The sequence below is a fragment of the Herpailurus yagouaroundi genome, unplaced genomic scaffold (assembly GCF_014898765.1).
Source record: "Herpailurus yagouaroundi ecotype Mexico unplaced genomic scaffold, PumYag 206, whole genome shotgun sequence".
Lineage (NCBI taxonomy): Eukaryota > Metazoa > Chordata > Mammalia > Carnivora > Felidae > Herpailurus > Herpailurus yagouaroundi.
Window position 1 is genome coordinate 6,998,442 of NW_024412437.1, and position 21,341 is coordinate 7,019,782.

General features: G+C 38.6%; 1 long non-coding RNA gene across 1 annotated transcript in view; it reads right to left on the reverse strand.

Moving 5' to 3' along the window:
• LOC121015355 (uncharacterized) overlaps positions 1 to 21,341 on the reverse strand; it is a 426,891-nt gene that overhangs the window by 173,182 nt on the left and 232,368 nt on the right. Inside the window, exon 3 of the long non-coding RNA XR_005783786.1 lies at positions 7,274 to 7,328. This is a non-coding gene — a long non-coding RNA (uncharacterized LOC121015355). The remainder of the gene's footprint in view (positions 1 to 7,273; positions 7,329 to 21,341) is intronic.

Consider the following 21,341-nt stretch of genomic DNA (forward strand, 5'->3'; position numbering starts at 1 on the left):
TTGGCTCAGGTCATGATCTCACGGTTCGTGAGTTCGAGCCCCACGTCGGGCTCTGTGCTGACAGCTCAGAGCCTGGAGCCCGTTTCAGATTCTGTGTCTCCCTCTCTCTCTGCCCCTCCCCTGCTCATGCTCTGTTTCTCTCTGTCTCAAAAATAAATAAAAACATTACAAAAAAAAAAAAGAAACCACCAAACTATCTTCCAACATGGATGTGCCATTTCCCACTCCCGCCAACAATGAGTGGAAGTTCCTGTATTTCCCACTCCCGCCAGCATTTGTGGCGTCAGCGTCCCTATGCTTTTAACAATGACATCCAGGGGCACGTATAGCTGATGGGTTAATAGGACTATCAAGAAAAACTGATTTAGAAAAATAGACACAGAAAACCACCATGCCCAGCAGTTAGTCCTTTCTTTAGACAAAGAGACTGTATTGTTTTAATTTTAGGCTTTTCCTTTCCTTTTTTTCTTCAGTTGTCTGTTTTTAATCACATGGATAAACATGATTCTTTTAGAAAAGAAAGGCAAACAAGAGGAAAATTCATCCATAACTCCACCTCCAGAAATAAAAGAAAAACACTACTAACAATTTGGTTTATGTCCTTCCAGAAACACAACTTTGTGCATCCATGTGCGTGCGTGTGTGCACACGCACACGCACACACACAAGCACACAGGGTATCCATTAGTTCTTGCTGCATAACAGACCATCCCAAAACTTTATGACTTAAAATAACAATCACTTATTTAGCTTATTTTGCTTTGGGTCAACAACTTGGGCTGGACTCACCTGGGAGGCTCTTCCATTGCCAGCAAGCTAAGGGTCTCCTCTCCAGAGCCTCATTATCCAACCAGTTTGTCTGGCCTTGTTCTCATGGTGGCAGGAGTGGGGCTCCCAGGAGAAGCAAGAAGGCAAGTCCAACACACAAGCCCTTTCCAGGCCTCTAACAGACCAGAGGTCTGTTGGCAAAGCAATTCACATGGCCAATCTAGAGTCTGTGGGTGGAGACACAGACTCCATTATCTGATAGGAGGGTTTGGATTGGGAGAATGGATGGCTATATCTGCAGTCATTCCCAATCCTGCCACCCAGAGCATTAGGTACTACCAACATTTTGGTTTACATTTTTTCAAAAACACACAAACCCACACGAAATTAAAATATGTTGTGAGTGATCCCCGTATCAATATATGTTGCTCCACCTCATTGTTTTATTTTTATTGTTTTATAGTGAGGAATTTTATTTTCTGTTTTCATCTATTTTTTGAAGTAAGCTCTACGCCCAATGTGGGGCTTGAAATCATGACTGCGAGATCATGAATTACATATTCTACCTATTGAGCCTGCTGGGTGCCCCCCCGGGTGTCTCAGCTTCAGAATGTTGCCCCACTTAGCTGTACCATAATGTATTTGACCTCTATGATAAAATTCAACTCTAGATAGAGCATTTCCAATTTTCTCCGTCAAGCTGTCAGAATCATCTTTCTGCATTCATCTTTCCATCTACCCATGATTATTTTCTCACATAGCTCCTCAGGCAGCTTATCTTCATCTTCCAAGGCCCTCAAAAAACGCAGCCTTTATTCATTAGGAGATGTGGGGAAAACAGAGCCAGAAGGATGGAAATAAAGGCCAGGATAAAACCCTGACTGTTCATTACAAATCTGTCACCAATACTAAAAAAATTAAAAGGAAAAAGTAAAAATAAATATAAAGATAACAATAAAATCATCATGCAATCCCATTTGTTTACAAAGAATAATTTGCAAGTATGTATATTTTTAACCACTTCTACCGCATTTAATATACTGCTTCAAACATGAAATTATGGGACCGTTTTCTACTTATTTTGATGATATCATCCCAGGTTGCTAGAGCATTTTGTTGGCCTGTTCCTCAACACATCCAGAATCAGCTGTCTCCAGGTCTTACCTGGTCTGGATACCTGGGCTCATGTACCTTCACTGCCTTTCTTATCTGACTCTAGAGCCTCGAAGAGATCAATTTACCTAGTTTGGTCTCACTGGCAATGATAATCTCAGTGTCATGGCTCAGCTTCCCCACCTGCCTTTGGGCCTTTTCCAATTCACTAAGTACTTCCTCATTAGTTCTTTCCATTTCAAGAACAAGGCAAAATCTCTAGCACTTAATGTGCACCTGTATGTTATGGGTACTCAACAAGCAAAACAGGAGAAGAAATAAGATAAACACCCTATTATAGTCAAGCTGGACCAGGTCCAAGGAGATGTCTAAAAGCTTTTGTCTGCAGAAAACTGAACTCTCAGTGCTGATAATGGTGACTGGATGTCAAAGGTATAATAGGAAATAAAGTACTTTTAAAAACAAACTGCAAACACCAAAAAATTGTATTGTTTTCAACTTCCCTATTGAGTGTCTTTGTTGTGCCTATGCATTACAGCAGACATCCACGCCAACGGAAGACAAGAATATTCTAAGCTTGTCATGTGTTATGACTTCTGGAATTAAGGTTGCACGCATGAATTTTTTAGTCTTCCAGTATAATCAATAAGGTAAATTTTGGAAAACTGAAAAGTGAAGGGCTTGAAATTATACTTCATTTGGCTGTTTTTCTTCATTGTGTGATAGTTGAAGTCCTCCCCCCAAAATTCCATTCTTTTCATCTTCTGTTTCCTAATAACTAGTTTGTGTATTTTTTTTTAAGTTTATTCAGTTTTTTTTTTAATCTTTTTTTCAACGTTTATTTATTTTTGGGACAGAGAGAGACAGAGCATGAATGGGCGAGGGGCAGAGAGAGAGGGAGACACAGAATCGGAAACAGGCTCCAGGCTCTGAGCCATCAGCCCAGAGCCCGACGCGGGGCTCGAACTCACGGACCGCGAGATCGTGACCTGGCTGAAGTCGGACGCTCAACCGACTGTGCCACCCAGGCGCCCCTTGTGTATTTTTTTTCCACATTAACTTTACTAGAGACATATGACAAGACAATGCTATATTGGATAATTAAATTTACTCTTTTATAAAGGAATACTGTATGGAAAGATTAAGACAAAACTAGAAAGAAAGACCTGAAATCCACTTGTGACCTGGTTTGTGACAAGATTGTAAAGGTCATCAAGATGTATTTTAATCCAAATAGTATAGGATGGCAGTCATAAAATAATTACATGATTTACTTACTATTTCTTATTCAAAATGCCCACAAAGATTCAAACACAATCTTACCGTTTGAGTTGTCATTTACCATTACTCAAATTCCTGCTCAGAATAAAATGAAAAGTATTGAAGTCTCTGGTCAGACACCTAATTATTAGTGCTCAGTATCTACAGGATCTCATTTTCTCCAAAACACACACACACACACACACACACACACACACACACACACACACACAAACAAAAAACAAAAAACAAAACAAGGAATCCCTCCATTCATGGAGAAAAACCAGTTTCATTTTAAGCATGACTACTGATGTCCATGGCAAGTCTGCTGACTGAAAAGAAAGTGTTTATTGATTCAACCTTTTCATAACCCTATACTAAAGTAAACATGTCTGAGACAACTAAGCAAAACATCAAATTTCACTCAACTACCATGTGGCCCTCTTACTAAAAGAACTTGGCATGGGCCACTATCCAGACAAGGCCCCAGAGTACAGAAGATCTGCATTTTATATGCATAGTAACCCCTCACACCACCAGTTTTTTTTCTCATGTCTTCTTGTATCTTCAGTTAATTGCTGGTGGCTAAAAGCTTAATATAAGCCTCACTAGGTACAACTGTTGTAGTACCTGTCAGTTTCATCTGGTTATAAGTCAGTTTCATCTGGTTATAAGTTCATATAAGCATCTTCTCATAGGAGATGAGAGAATAAGTCTGCATAGTTTCATAATCTTTAGAAAATTTCACTTTGTTGATAATGGTGTAATCATGCATCACCCATGTCTTCTAGGTCTGATCCCAAACAAGAATTTTATATTTCCAATGCCAAAAATCCCCAACCAAATATCACACCAGTCTTTACAAGACCCTAGATTTTACTTAACCTGGGTAAATTAATAAACTATCCTCACATTCTTATATATAACTTTCATAGTATATTACATCATCACTGAGGCAGGAAATGGTTAAAAACACGCACATATGAGAATTAGCATTATATCTGTATTGGCATTTACACTTCATTTATCCATTCAGCAAACAGTATTGGTCATCTACTATGTGTGAGGCACCATACTAGGTGCTGAAAACATAATGATAAATAAAACATGTTCTCTAAAATTCATGGTGCTAGCACCTCAGGAGAGAAATATAAAAGTAGTTAATTATATATATAATCAGGTTAATTATATATGAAAATGGTAATCAAGTTAAAAATGGATCATTTATTTTTGGTGCATATGTATTTTGTTTCAAAAAAGGCATGGTTTTGAGTTTGTCTTCCTTATAGCAATTTTTTAGCTTCCATTGCTGCCTAAAGCAGCTCTTGGAATAAACTGTAAGATGATGGCATCTTTTCAGATTAGCATGCCTTTCTTTATCTCTTCTACAGTAGTATCTTAAAGCTACCTAAAACTACAAAGGTACAAATTTACAAACAAGCTTAGGATATACTCTCTAGTAGGTTATTTCAGATTATACTTTTTGGGGACTCAGAGCCCTTTATTGCATTCTGTTTCTCACAGTGGAATGACAATAATCTCTTTGAGATTTTAAAAGCTTGGATCAAAAAATAACATCTTATACCTTGGCCAATATAGAAAATCTGGGTATAAAAGTGTAAACTGGCCATAGAAGGGTGAAAGGCGGTAAACAATTTTAATGTTGTTCTTGTTTTTCTGTTCCACGTAACAGAAAGCATCAGTCAATGGTAGAACAGTTGCACCAGTAGCCCGCATGTTTCTTATGAAGAATCTGATAAAAATCCCCAGTGCTAATGTCATTGGGGGGAATATGGTATATAGTTTGAAGACATTAACCAAATCTCTACTAAAGAGAAGGCAGATAATGTTTTATTATTTTTGTTTTATTCTAAATAAAGTAGGCTCTTATTTGAGTCTGTTCTAAGTGAAGTCTAGGGGAGTCAGGGAATGCAAGAACAGTAGCATACAACTAGCAAAAATATTTAAAATAGTTTCAGTATTTTGTAAACAACTCTGGCAACTTTTTCAAAGGATTACAAAAACTGCCCTACCTTGTACCATATTCAGAGAGTTTTCTCCCAAAGGTCCAACTCATTAGAAGCACATTATGGTATCTTGTCCCCTCACCTCCACCTCATTATAGCGAGTGAGTATTGGACATGCAACCCAAGGTAGTCCAGACCAAGCACCAAACTACCAAAAATGTATGTTAAAACATATATTCTGAAATGTGTCTGCCTAGGTTAGATTCAGCTTCTATCTTGAATTATGTGACCTCAGGAAGTTATTCAATTTCTCTGTGCCTCAATGTCCTCATCTATAAAACTGAATGATATTAGAACCTGTGGGCTGTTGTTGGGATTAAATGTAAAAATATATTGAAAGAGTTTAGAAAAGGGGCGCCTGGGTGGCGCAGTCGGTTAAGCGTCCGACTTCAGCCAGGTCACGATCTCGCGGTCCGTGAGTTCGAGCCCCGCGTCGGGCTCTGGGCTGGTGGCTCGGAGCCTGGAGCCTGTTTCCGATTCTGCGTCTCCCTCTCTCTCTGCCCCTCCCCCGTTCATGCTCTGTCTCTCTCTGTCCCAAAAATAAATAAAAACGTTGAAAAAAAAATTAAAAAAAAAAAAAAGAAAGAGTTTAGAAAAGAGAATGGGATATACTAAAACCCACTAATTACTGCTATTTGGGTTGAGTTTTGTTGGCATACGAACTGAGAAGATATAAAGGAGTTAGGAAGATACTCTTTCCCGTGTGTGGAGAGAGAGAGAGAACGAGGAGTGAGCACAGAGGTAGAAGAGACTTAAGGAGATACATACAAAGATGAAGAGATTATATTAGTCAGGGTCTAGGAAGGAAACAGATGCCACACTCAATTATAGATAATTTGAGGAGATTTGATTAACGTGGTTTAATAATACCCTGACCTAAAGAGTTGGGGAGGGAGAGAAGTCACAGAACTGGAAATGAGAGATTTTAGTAGCTCCTCATATTGGATCTGCTCATTCCAAGAAGATACGTCCTTTGATTAATAGATGTAATCAATTGAGGTAAACCTCCCGGAGGGTGCCAAACACTTCAATTTCACTCTTCTCATCTCTAATCTTATAGCAAGGTTCCCCACTGACTGCATCCAACCAGAACCCGAGGGCAAGAAAACCAGTGATAGCATCCGTACAGGCCATCCTGCCAGAGCAGGTTGCTGAGTGGAGAAGGGTAAAGAGTAGATCTGGAGGGCCTACACAGAGGATGTCCTGCACAGAAAGCATCTGGGCACAGAGAGGCAACGTCTACTCTGTGCAAGGCCTCTTCCAGTTCTGATATATCCTGTCTTTGGGTTTTTCCAATACATTTCCTTTTTAGACTAAGTATAATGAGCAATTTTCTAATATTTGTAACAAAACCAATTTTGCTCTAAGCAGAAAAGTTCTGGTGACTACAAAATATGAATAGAAAGTCTATGAGCATAAAATCAGAGGAGAAGGAGTATCACCACTTCTGCCTTATTATGGATTTTAGTAGTCCAGAGCATTCAGAGTGTAAGGATCACATTATTAACAGCAGTTTATGAACACTCATTACCCCACTACCAACAATTAAACCATGGCGTAAACTTTCCACTTTTACTTAGTGTCTCCAGAAAAACTGGAGAAGGCTAGATTACTGGCATATAAGAAGTTCATGTCATTAAAGATAGAGTCACAATGTCCAATTAGCTCACTTCTCTCCATGATTGCTACTACCTAAATATTGCTATTAGGTCTTATTTTTCAACTTTGAAGTTATCTGGGCTCATCTCTTAACCTTCTCCAGACTCCCTTTACCTCCCTTCAGTTTATGAGCCCAGAAAGAAAAAAAGCACAACCAACCCAATACAGTAAAAGTCTAACTAGTACATTACCCAAGGCTGGGTTTATGACTTCTCCTTGCTCTGCTACCAAGAAGCTCTCCTAAGCTTCATAAAGACACACATGGAGTTATATTAATATATTCACAGAACACACAGACACACACACATACACACACACACACACACACACACGTCTTGCTTTTTTCACATGGAAGCTTTCTTGGGTGAGAACCATACTTGACTAATTATACTCCATGCCCCATCCCCCACAACAAAAATGTCCAAAGAAAACAGTTGAAATCTCACCATGGCCAGTGTCTGGATGAAGCTGTCTTGGGAATCGTGGAATAAGCAGTTACCTCTGTGGGGGGGAAAAAAGTGATTATGTCGCATGCAAGGCCTTTAAATTGAGGGAGAATTAACTCAGCTTATAATAAATCACTGTTGACATCCTCACTAAAGACTTCATGCTCTCCCAAGCCAGGGGGAATTTTTAGCTGGCCAAGAAGGAAACACCACAAGCGCTGGCTATTATTTGAATGTGCAACCTTCATATGGGAGATTCTGAAGGGTTTTCCCTATACGATCTGAACAAATTCCACAGAGAATAGCTACCCTACTAAAACAAACAAAGATTGATTAATAACTTATTATCATATTTTACAATTGAGACTTTGGAAAATGTGTAACCGCAGGAGGCCTGTCTTCACCTCACTTAGTTTTAACTTATATATGGGTCTTTCACTAAAGAAAAAAAAAAGTCAAAGAAAAAGACTGAGGACAGCAATCCTTCCCCTCACGGTTTGAAGAAGAAAGGTATTTTTTTTCTTTGTACTTTGCAGGGAAGAATGACTGATTTACCAACTTTGATGAAGGTTTATAGACTATCTAGCATATAGTTTGCTATCTTATGTACTGTCTCATCTGCTCCCTGCAAAGTCCCTAAGGAAAAAGGCAATGTCTGGGATAATTCTTTCAGAAAAAGGAACTTCGGTCTCGGAGGTAAAGTGACTTATGGACATCTGGGTAAGAGAAGGTGGAGGCAGGACTTTTGCTAAGTTGTAGTGCAGAACCTATTTTCTACCATGTAGAAGTACTTCATAAAGAGGATGTGTTTCTTAGGTGGTAGAATCAAATTTGATATTAATGACATTTATTGAAAACCTTAAAAATTCTTCACAGTGTTACCAAGCCTCCACCAGAGTATTTTTCCTCCCATGTAAGTTGTTACCAACATTTGTACTAGCTATACTAAGTGATTCAGTGAACACTGGATTCAAAGGGATTAAATTCGGTATTGTCCTAAGAGTTTTAGCCCATCTCTGGATGACACTAGCACACTTCAGTGTTTTTGGAGGGGCGGGGATGATTCAAAATTATGTATAAATTACATGCAGATGAACAAGATTTGAACAATGCTTCCCAATGAGTAAAATTGACTTCAATAGGTCACCCCAGAGAAGTATATTCTTGTGTGCTGGATAACTGTGTTTGCCTCTTCACTTAACATTCTGCATCTGGCCCCACCCTGCTTAGTGTCTTGAGAGGCCAACCCACAAGGATTACAACCAGGATCCCTTTTGCCCTTTGACTTCCATTTGGGTTCAACCAATGGAGGCCCTGGAAAGAGACTGGAAAGAAAGAAGAATGTGAGGTTAAAATATTTATCCCCCTGGATCCCTCCTTGCTGGGAATCTCAGATAGTCATTGCTTTTATCCCCAGAATCGCTCCAGAACACTGGTCTCTCCCCTGGTTCCAGAAATGACTCCTTACTCTTGTTCCATTTAGCTCCAGAGAACTGCACTTTTCCTTGAGGGTTTCCCTAAACTCTTCCCACATCAGCGTAATCAGTTCTGTTGCAAAACTTTCCTCAAATCACTCAGATTGGATGAGATTCAGCCAGGGCCCTGCCAGGAAAAAGCAGGTACACTCAGACTAGGTTTCCATCCTTTTCATGGATCTTAAAACCATGCACGCAGGACTCTACACATGTCTGGGATGCTAACGGAATGAGATGGGATTTAGTTGTTACAAGGACAAGTGTTGTGTTGGGATCATTGCCCAAATGATAAAGAAGCAAGTAAGCAAAGCAATTCTGTTCAAGAGATTTATTCTGGGAGGTGGGGAGGCTAGACCAATTCAAAATTAAGTATAAAATAAATACATTGTTCGCCCTTCCTCTCCCCCATGGTTCTCTGTTAAGTTTCTCAGGATCCACATATGACTGAAAACATATGGTATCTGTCTTTCTCTGCATGACTTATAATACCCTCCAGTTCCATCCACGTTGCTATAAATGGCCAGATTTCATTCTTTCTCATTGCCAAGTAGTATTCCATCGTATATATAAACCACATCTTCTTTATCCGTTCGTCAGTTGATGGACATTAACATTAACTCTTACGGCAACCATAAGAGACTCTTAAATACTGAGAACAAACTGAGGGTTGATTGGGGCGGGGAGAGGGGAAAGTGAATGATGGGCATTGAGGAGGGCACCTGTTGGGATGAGCACTGGGTGTTGTATGGAAACCAATTTGACAATAAATTATATTTAATATAAAAAATTTCATTAAAAAAAGAAAAAATTTTCTGATACATAATTACAAAAATGAAAGAACAATTAAAAAGAAGAAAATATAAATTTAATTAATAATCTGAGGAGAATTAAAATACAAATTACTTTAAAAATGGTCAAATAAGTTATATTGCATTTAAAAATAAATAAATAAATAAATAAATAAATAAATAAATAAATGTATAGAACAAGATTTGAATGATGCTTTCAAATTACTAACATTTACTTCAATTAATAGAGTACTCCAAGGAATAATAAGAAAAAATAGAATGAGTAGTGGTTAGCCTGTATTAATTAGGTAAATTTGTTTATTTTCACTTAATGTGACAGGAACCCGAATTAATTATCATGCCATTTTTAATAAATTGAGTTACATGATCTTATGTTAATTTTTATTGAAAGCCCTTAAGGTAAAGTAATTTACATACACAAATCTTACTGCTCACTTAATTATTTCTACTGTACAGCTTACCAATGCAAATAATGTATCTCATTTCAAATTCTGATTTTATGCTCCCAATAAACAATAAAACAAACAAATAAATTAATAAATAAGTTTTTAAAAGACAGCCTGATGTTAAATAACATATATATTTGTGTGTGTGTGTGTGTGTGTATATATATAGGTTGTAGCAGTTAAATGTAGAAGTTATGTGGTTCATTGAGTGCTAATTATTATTTTCTCTTGCAACACACTGTGGCATTTTGGTGAACTATTTTGACATTAGGGCATTCCTAAGTATAGTCAATAGGCTCTTATTAATATAGTAGGGTATTTTTAGTGTAGGCTTCAGCTTTATAAAACCACACAGCTTAAAAGTATCCATTCACAGAAAAAAATTCATATTGAAGCATAACCCCATCTGTATATGTCTACTCAGGTCCTTTAGCTTATGAAACAAGTACTCAACTTATATAAAGATAAATATATATTTAATTTTGGCAAGGTTCTCCACTAAAAAATGAATTTTATAAAGCAGAAAAATTTTTATCAATTAGACTTACTGCCTTACCTCTTCTATAAGGTGCTTTTCTGAAGCACAAATGCGACACGTGTATTCAAAGAAAAGGTGAAACTGCCAAAGATTACAAAGCACATTGTGTACATCAAGCTGTGAACAGTCACATAACAGAATACACTGTGGCTATGAAGTCACAACAGCAGGCTCCCAAATGGGGTTTGGTTGGTTGACATTTCTGTGGTGCATGGTGTGTGTGTGTGTGTGTGTGTGTGTGTGTGTGTGTGTGTGTGTGTGTTTCTTGTCCTTTTCTCTAGGAAGCATTCTACTCAGACAGCCAGGGTAACAAGTCAGACAAGCTCTCCCACAAACAAACTCAACACTGTTAATCAATCACTCTTTGCGCTTTGAGAATTTACTTCCTCCTGAAAACCACTTATGAAATGAACCCTTTTTCCTTTTTAGATTAGGGAATTGGAACAGAGGGAATCAACATACTCATGGTTATATATTGACATTGTGAGACAGATGAAATGAAAAGCAGCAATTCTTGCTGATAATCATTCAATTCTGTGAAGCATAGGTAACACAGTGATACAAGAGTCCTGAATCACTAGTTGTTACTTACTTGGTTTTCACTTTTTAGCTTCCTGTAAATAAAATCAATGGCTGAATCCTATGGCTCTGGCCATCACGATCCTAAGCAAATCCAATAAGTAGAGAGCAAAGATGAATTCCATGCCTACTTATATACAGAGCCAAGTCCTTCCCTCACACGTTACTTATTTTCACATTACACCAGTTTTTCTCCAAATGTATGATAATAGATGTTCCTTGACAAAGAGCCCTTTGGGGCAAAATACGCAGACAAAATAAAACATTCACAAAGTATTAGCAGGTTTTGTTTACCACCTAATTTCCCTTCTCCGAAGCTTTAATCTGTAGCTCCGCTCTGAATTTGGGGCAGGATATCATAAACTGCTGTATCAGAATTCATTGACCACTCCCTCACCCCCACCTCAATCTCTCACCTCTTCAGTAAACACTAAAGAGGCAATTATACCAAGCTGATTATCTGATCTCAAACGGTTTGGAAGAAAATAAGGAAGACTGGGTGAGGAAGAGCATTAGGATGCAGCACAATTAACTACCAATTAATACTGGCTGATACCCTGATGACCACATAGCGAGAACACTAAAGGAAACAGCAGTAATTCACACTTCCTGATGAGCTGGAGACATTTGGGGGGAGGGGCAAACAGTTTTATGAAGTGCAGCACTGGAGAATTTGCTAGGTTCACGGCAACATGAACTAATTTCTGTTCTTCAGGGATGACTTTTGAGCATCCTCACAAAGGTAAATAAACAGATAAGTTGGGTAAACGTGAAACATTACCTAATTTGGCATCCCCATTTTCACAGAGGAGGAAATTAAAATTCTGGGAAAACATTAAGTGGTTAGTATGCAGTCAGATTTTTTTTTTTTTATTTAAAAAAAAAAGAGGATAGAACCCAAATCATTTGTAACTTAAAGCTAATGTCCAGCCATACCTAATGTATTACACATTAGCAAGGAATACTGATAAGTGAGAAATGAGGCTTTTTTTTTAACCCGAGGTGAAGGTTAAAATCTGGAGTTGAGTATATTCATTATTTACTATTAATCAAAATTTCATCATTGGATGACATTTTTGATCGTTCAACAATATGGATAGTTGTGGAGGATACTTTGATAGGCTTTCCAGATCCCATTTCAATGGAGAACTTGTTGTCTCAGAATATGGGAATGCTCTGGCAGATAGCCTTGGAGGCTCAGCAAGGCTTGGCAGCCATATTGGATGCTGAAGAAAAGGCAAAATGTATGCCCCTATATACATGTATCAAAATATCCCCCACACTTTGAAGCAAATGGAAAATTTAACAAAAGCCTTCTAATCAAAAACAAAACAACAACAAAAACAAAACAAGCATGACTATAAATAGGAACTTGTACTGCCCTATCACACCACACTGTCAACTGTCATAAATCTGCCCAGCCAGTGAAGACTTAATACCTTTGATGGCCTGAGCACCACTGTCTGATTGAAAACAACTATTTCCGGGGCGCCTGGGTGGTGCAGTCGGTTAAGCGGCCGACTTCAGCCAGGTCACGATCTCGCGGTCCGTGAGTTCGAGCCCCGTGTCCGGCTCTGGGCTGATGGCTCAGAGCCTGGAGCCTGTTTCTGATTCTGTGTCTCCCTCTCTCTCTGCCCCTCCCCCGTTCATGCTCTGTCTCTCTCTGTCCCAAAAATAAATAAACGTCGAAAAAAAATATTAAAATTAAAAAAAAAAAAAAAAGAAAACAACTATTTCCATCACAGGGCCATCAAACAAACAAATAACAGCTTGTCTTTATTTAAATTTTGATATTTTGTTCACCATGGATTTTCTGCATGAAATCTGATTTGAAAAAATATTGCATTAGAATATTGGTTGCTCTGGTCACTGGGTTTTGGATGCCCCTTAAATTTTACACTGAAGAGACTGCTTTACCCACCTCATCCTAGTCTTGGCCCTAACGCTGATCCCCTGTAGAGACTGCCTCATGCTCTTCCCAAGTGACCCACTACCAGTGACTGATGAATGTGTAAGGAGCCTGGCCACCCAGGCCCAACTGGAGCAAGTTCTGAAGGGTTATTCCAGTTCCAGAGCTCCCTGTAAACTTAGCCAGAGCTGATCTGGGGATTGGGTTGTCACTGGATTTTTCCCTCTGCCCATCCCTACTTTCTTACCCTCTAATGCACAGGTGTTGACCTCAAGGGCGCTTCATAAAAACATGCTGCACGCTAACCTCCCTTTGAGGATGTTTCTGAGAGAACCCTATCTATAAAAAGTATCAACATATATTGGCTAATATTTATTGAGCATATACCAAGTCCAATGCATGCTTCTACGTATTTGTATTTCACCTCATCAGTAAGATAGGCACTATAAGTGACACAGAATTTTTGTGATGGTATTAACATCAATTATACACAATGTAGTTTTTTTTTTTTTAATGGCTAAACTAACAAGAATAAGCCCACATGAAACTAATATGCTGTACTGTGATATCATATAAGTCCATGTTCTTCCTTTCCTCACTGGCCTGAATATCATAAAGATGCTTAACTTCATAAAGGCACACATGTGTAATCCAAAGCATCCTCCTTAAAAAGATGGAAAAGGATTGGGGCGCCTGGGTGGCTCAGTTGGTTAAGCGTCCGACTTCGGCTCAAGTCATGATCTCATTGTTCGAGGGTTTAAGCCCCGCATCAGGCTCTGTGCTGACAGCTCAGAGCCTAGAGCCTGCTTCAGATTCTGTGTCTCCCTCTCTCTCTCTCTCTCTGCCCCCCCCCACTCACACTCTGTCTCTCTCTCTCTCAAAAATAAACATTAAAAATTGTTTTAAAAAGAAGATAGGAAAGGATTTGATATATTTTCAGGTTTCAATCAAATATAATTCAAATTCAACATAAAATTCAACAAGAGATACACTTCAGCTATTTCGAAAGTTTATAATTTTCATTTCATTCTCTCATAATACTGTGGATAAATGAAGTTTTAATTTCATTTAGTGAACATCAGTGTTAGTGTTTCAAAATTTCATAATCTCAACATTTCTACTTATTCTGAAATGGAATACCATTAAAGACTACAATACTATATAGATACCAATGATTACCTCTGTATATTAAAATGTGAATATATGTGTTTGTCAAATATAATAAAAATATTCTCACTCAAATCAGGAGATTTACTTTGTATGGTCCAGTGTGGGGCCCCTCAAATTCATGTGAGCTCTTTGGAAATGCAAATCACCTATTAGAAATTGCTTCAGCCAGTAGAGCCCTCTTTTTAAAATGTTTTCTGGTCTGGATCATTTGCTAAATCACATTTCTGAACTCACTGTGGCACATCTTTCCTTTCCACAGTTATGGTCCCCATATTTCTGAGCATATTGTATTTTATATTCAAGTCTCTCAGTGTTCTGGTTCATATGAAATGGTGCTATTTATTTATTACAAGATCTCACATTTGTTTTATCCATCACAAGCTAATGTTTGCATGAATTAGGCCCTAGAGATGTAATATCATCTTTAAAAAGCTGCCCCAAAGACAGAAAGCTGAGAATCAGAAGTAGAATAAGAACCAATGTGCACAGACTAAGCTTCCAAGTTCATATTTCTTGCATGTAACTATATGAGCAGCTTAGAATCCATAATCCACATTTAATTTTTATTTTATTTTATTTACTTTATTTTTTTGGTCAAAATAGCTATTAGGTGCAGGAGAATGTACAAACCACAGTGATGACCGTCTAGAGATGTCTCCTGCCAGAGCCAGGGGAAAAAATGATCAGCGATTCTGTAAAGCTATTACTCTATCTTTACCTGCCCTTAATTTCCCATCTCTCAACCTTTTTCAAAACAATGATATTTGAAGTCTGCAATATTTTATTGGTTGATTTTTTTAACTGTAACTGTCCCCTAAATATAATGTTCTTCACTGAAATATTCGGAGTAGGTACCTCGAGCTTACATCTAATCTTTTCAAGCATCAGAAAGACCCAGGTACAACTCAGCTTTGCAAACTAAGAAAGTACAATTTGCAAACACCTGGTTTCCCTGGGAGCCTAGCGCGATGTCAAAGTAAATCCATCTAAACAAGCATTTATTAAGTTGTTTTGTTTTGTTTACTTTTGTTTTGCTCTGCCTTGTAAAGTACTAAGCCCAAAGGCCTCAGCGATCCTTCATTTGTATCTAGACTTGAAGCATTCAATAGTAACTAAACGGCTTTCAACAAAAAGTGGGTATTGAATTATTACAACGGCAAACAACTTTTGTAAAACGGTAGGCTCGATGCTCATTTTATTGAAGTGTCGAGGCTTTATACATGGACCCCACTTTAGGTTATGTCCATTTACTTTATTACTGCAGGCTGCACTGGAGCGTGTTCGATACAAATAAATTCTGTGGAGATGTTTAAGAGAAGAAACTCACCTTTCCTCTTAAAACCCCAAGATACTCAGGCTGTACCCAACTGATGTCAACTGGTACAAAACAATAGTCTGTATTTGAAACCAACCATCATTACCATAATAACATCGTAAAAATGCTTTATTTAACACTTTCATCCAACAACTGGCTACCTGTTCTGCTTCCATACCGTTTTGACCATCGTTCACGTTTCAAAGACACTCATTTTCAGCGACTTTTCAAAAGTTTAACAAGTGGCTGACTTGACGTAACATCAGAGGCTGTCTCTATGAAGCTAATGGATTTATTACATAGTCGCCACTGACTTCCCAGATTGTCCGCACCAAAATACAGCTTATGATGTGTGTGCCCCTGCCCAAACATGTTTTATAAGCCAGGGGATGTTGAAATGATGTCCTGCTGGCACAGGCTCTGTTTACCACATTGCCTTGACTTCATGAGTTGGGGCACATTCTATTTGGGTTGTGCAAGCCAAGGTCATCATTGCATGAAGCAGGAGCCCACAAATTGCTGTTTCTTAGGTGACCCGATAGTCTCTGTTCACAGCAAAGGCTGAGTGAGAGTCACCCTGGGCTTCTTTGGGACGTGGCAAAGCCAACTTACTCAGAGTTCCTTGGTTGAATCCAGGAAAAAAAAGTCAACTACTGAGATGAGTCACTATTGAGCAAAAACCTTGTCTGCAACTCTCTTTAGAGGTTATGTGCTCTTCTAAAATTACATATTTGGATTTATCTATTAATGTGGCTGTATTGTGGTTGCCTAGAGACAACTTGGAAGCCACCGAGTTGGATGATGATGTTCTTTGTCATCAATTATAGCATCTTAGGCCCTGCACTTCATTTATACCTTTCACAAACAGAAAGAGTTGCCCCTTCTCACCTGTGAAAGAAGAGGCATTTTATCTATTGGCTTTCTCATTACTATTAGAAGATATTTAAACTCAAGGGCCCTTTATTCATTTGGCAGTGTCTTCTTATGAAGTTTAATAGGTTTGTAAGTCATTTGGACTGAATATTGTCACTTTGAGGAGACTAAAAAGACAAAGTGACAGGAAAGGAAGACAAGAAGAAAATGTTAAGACAAGCTTTGTGAATTATTATTTTTTTTCTTTCTTTATTCATTCAACAACTTTAATAACTACTATATAAGATGCTTGGGGAGAAATTATAGGAAGAAAATGAGGATAAATAAGATGTTTCTGTCCTCAAGGAGATGCCATATATAATACAAAACAATAGGAAGTTACTGACAAAGTGGATGTGTGGTCCAAGGTAGAGTGGTTACCCATGGCTGGTAGGATCAGCCAGGACTTTTTAAAAGAGTTTTCTTGGGGCGCCTGGGTGGCTCAGTCGGTTGAGCGTCCGACTTCGGTTCAGGTCATGATCTCGCAGTTCGTGAGTTTGAGCCCCGCATCGGGCTCTGTGCTGACAGCTCAGAGCCTGGGGCCTGCTTCAGATTCTGTGTCCCCCTCTCCCTCCGCCCCACCCCTGCTTGTTCTCTGTCTCTCTCTGTCTTTCAAAAATGAATAAACATAAAATTAAAAAAAAGAAAAAAGAAAAATAAAATAAAAGAGATTCCTTGGTCTGTTTCCCAAAACAGCATAACTCTTGAATATTTGTAGCTCAGAGGAGTAGGGTTTACACTGCATAAGCCAAGGCGCAGAGGTGGGGAACTAAATGATCATTTGGGTCAGGAAGGATGGTATATGTTATAGAATGAATCAGAGCAGGACAGTGATGGCACATGGAAGAAACGTGGAGGGAACATGGAGGAAAATATTTCCATAGTTAAGTTAAGGATCTGGGCTGATGTGATGGAATTAGACACCAAAAGCAACACATAAGCATGAAGAAAAATGTAAACGAGGAACAGCAGATTTGGTGACAGCGTGGACTGGGACAATGAGGGTGAGGCACCACCGAGAACAGTGCTGAGATTGTGAACGTGGTTGTGTGTGGTAGGAGGATGATTCTGAGAACAGAAACTGCAATACCAGGAAAAGAAATTGATGAAACCCGAGGACAGAAGAGAAACAAGTCTGCTTTAAAATGTTTATGTTATATCGAAATGTGTTAGCTTTCTGGTGGCAGTGGATCATCCAGGGAAAGAGGTCCATCACCTATGTGTATCTGTGGGACCTAAATCTGGGGCAAGCGTCAGAACTGTAGAGTTTCACAAAGCACCATTTGAAACCGTGGAGCTAGAAACGGTTGTTTTGATCTCAAACAGGGCTCAATATTTTTGCTCATTTAGCATCGAATCAAAAGGGATACAAGAGGTTTCCCTTCAGAGATGGCATAAATGTACTCTTCCTATTCTTCCTGCTACGGACAAGTGAAAATCCCCTGGATGTTATACATCAGACAAACATAACAGACCCTGAAAGGTAGAAAGAAAAGGCTAACTGGCCCTGGGCCTTGGAAACCAAGCAACATCAAAAAAGTGAGCTTCCTTGCAAGGGGTGGTGGTGATGGCGCACCTCACATATCCCAGATTTGGGGCTGAAGAACCCAGAAATCTAGAAACACCAGTGAATACAGACACAAGAAATCCCAATTAAAGCCCACTCTCTCCAGCCAAAGGACCAAGAAAGGGACGACCTAGCAAGAAAGAACACTCTTAGGCAATAACTACACTACTCTAGCCAAAAAACACCGAAAATATTGTGACCCTAACTCCAGCCCCATATGCAAAGGCTGATCAGGAAGCTTAGACCCCTACCCTCACATGGCAGGAGCAAAGTGGATGACCCCCACTTCCCCTACTACACAGTGTCAAAAAGCAAGTCATCTAAAACAGAAGATAGAAATAAGATCCAGATTCTCATAACATCATATCTAAAATGTTCAAATTTCAATAAAAAAGTCATTCATCATAGTTGGAATCAAGAGGATTTCAAAGTGATGGGGAAAAAAGGCCAATAGACAACAACACTGGAATGACAGAGGTGCTAGAATTATCTGACAAAATGTTAAAGCAGCTATCATCATCATCAATGCTTCCACGAGCAATAATAAGATGCCTAAAATAAGTAGAAGAAAAATGAAAGTCTCAGCCAAGAGATAGAAGATACAACAAAAAGCGAAATAAAAATTTTATAATGAAAATTTAATAACCCAAATTTTGAAACTCAGTGGATTGGCCCAAGAGCAGCATGGAGGAGGCAGAGGAAAGAATTAGCAAACTTGAAGATAAAACAATAGAGATGACCCAGCCCTAAAAACAAGGATAAAAGAGACCAAAAAAAAAAAAAAAATGGGAAAGAGTTTTGGGAACCTGCAGGACTGCAGAAAAAGACCTAACATTCATGGCACAGATCCTCTGGGAGAGAAAGAGAGACACTTAGCGGAAGAAGACATACAGATGGAAAGTGAGCACATGAAAACATTGAACGTCCTATGTCATTTGGGCTTTGCAAATTGAAACAATAATAAAATGCCACCCTACACCTATTAAAGTGGCTATGATAATCATAATAGTAAAACTTGGACAACACCAAATGCTGGTGAGGATGTGGAACAACAGCAATCCTCAGCCACGAAGACACAAAATGAATGGGACGGCCGCCCTGGAAGAGAGTCTGCCAGTTTCTCACAGAACTAAACTTGTAACGACCATACGACCCCACTATTGTGCTCCTGGGCATTTGTCCTAGATAAATGAAAACCCATGTTACACAAATATCCATAAGTGAATTTTTCATAATAGCCTCAAACTGGAAACAACCCAGATGTCCTTCAACAGATGAATGGTTAAACAAATCTATGCATCTGTAACATGGATTGCTACTCCAACAGTAAAGACGAACCAACTATGTAGACGTGCAACAATTTGGATGAATCTCCAAAGAATTATGCTGGATGAAAAACAAAACAAAACAAAACCGAACCAACAATCCCAAAGGCTATATACCGTATTTTTATAACATTTCTGTAACATTGTTGAAATGAAATTACAGAAACGGAGAACAGATTAGCGGTTGCCAGAAGTTAAGGAGGGTGTGGGAATGGAAGGAAACGGGTCCGGCCATAAAGGGCAACACGAGGGATCCTTGGGTATACAGAAGTGTTCTGGATCTTGACTATATCAATGTCAATATTCTCGTTGAGCCATTGCTCTATAGTTTACAAGCTGTTACCTTTGTGGGAAACTGGGGAAAGGTACACAGGCTCTCCCTTTATTATTTCTTACAACTGTATATGAATCTGTAATTATTGCAAAATAAAAATTTAATTAAAAGCAGACAAACAGAAAACAAATCAGAAAATATGAAGGTTAAGACCTTTTTCATAACATTAACTTGTCCAACATTGATTACATACATGTCTTGGACTGCTGGCTCGCATTCTAACGTACACTTTATTAGAAGGCATAAAAAATGTTGGGAAATCAATGCTGTTATGAAAACCCTGTGTTTCACTTTCTTGAGTTGCGGAGATTTAAACTGGCAATCCTAAAATTGTATTAGCATGTGATTCTGCAGTTGAATAAATAAACTTGTTCCAAAAATGAGGGAGAGAAGGATAATAATGAAAAAGCACCAATCAAGCAGAATTACTGTCATACATAAAAATGTATTTGGGAGGATTAAGCAATATAACATTTGGTGTATTTTTTTAAGTGAACTAGGAAACTCACAATATGAAAATGAGTAGTAAATATTACGTGGTCTTTAAATTTTAACATACCCAAGCAACATGGGACAGGAGTTTCCTCTTTCTTCCCCCAATTTTAATGCTCTAATTAAAAATCTTTCCAGATAAAAATCAAATACACAAAATGTGCCTGCTAACGTGGCTTTCTTTCCCTCTGAAATATTAAACAAAAGGTGCTTAATAATTCGAAGTAAATTCAGGATTTTCAGTTTATTCTTTTAAACGTAAGAATTTAATTGTTCTTGGATTTTTGTACGATATCTGGTACAAAAATGGAAGGGTTTTCCTTAGATATTAATAAAATAGGCAACAATTATTGGCTTCCTCATTGTAAAAAATAGGATTTCCCCCCACATATGGATATGAATGGCCTTTTATGGTGGAGTAGGATGAACCAGAAGAGCGGGTAATACGCGTTCTAATTTGAAGCACAGGGTTTTTTCACTGTTGATAAATTAATTCCTTCTTGCAAAATTATAGTACTGACATTCTTAGGTATCCATCCTGTCCTATTTTCCAGTTCTCCTCTACCATGTGCAAAATATTGAGACAGCCTCCAATCTGCTCTCTGTGCCCCAGACTCAATGAAAAGCAACTAACTCCTCAAAGCCTATAGGCCCTGCAAGAGCTGGTCACCACAGGTACCCAGTGTACTAACCCCCTGCCCCTCTTATCCCACCTGTTCTGCTCCTGACACAGGGCTCTCCTTTGTGGCCTTCAAACATATTAGCACATTCCTACCTCAGGACCTTTGCATGTACTTTCCTTCTATCTGGGATTCTTTTCTCCTGATTATCCACATGACCTTTTCCTTCATTTCCTTTAGGCCCCTGCTCAAATGCAATCTGATCAAAGAGATCACTTCTGAGTACTCAATCTAAAGTAGCACCCTGCTTCCTATCACTCTCTGTCCATTTGTCCTATTTATTAAGAACACTGACATATCATTATATAAGTATGATTTTGTCTTGTTCTCACCGCCAAAATGTAAGCACCACGAGAACAAAAGCTGTGGCATCCCCCATGTCTAGAACAACACACAGCACACAGTAGGTGCTCGACAAATACAGATAGTAAATGAATTCATTACGTACATCTACATACTATGGTCTGACTGATCTCTCAAAAATAATTCTTTGTTGACATCAGACCATTTAAAGAAA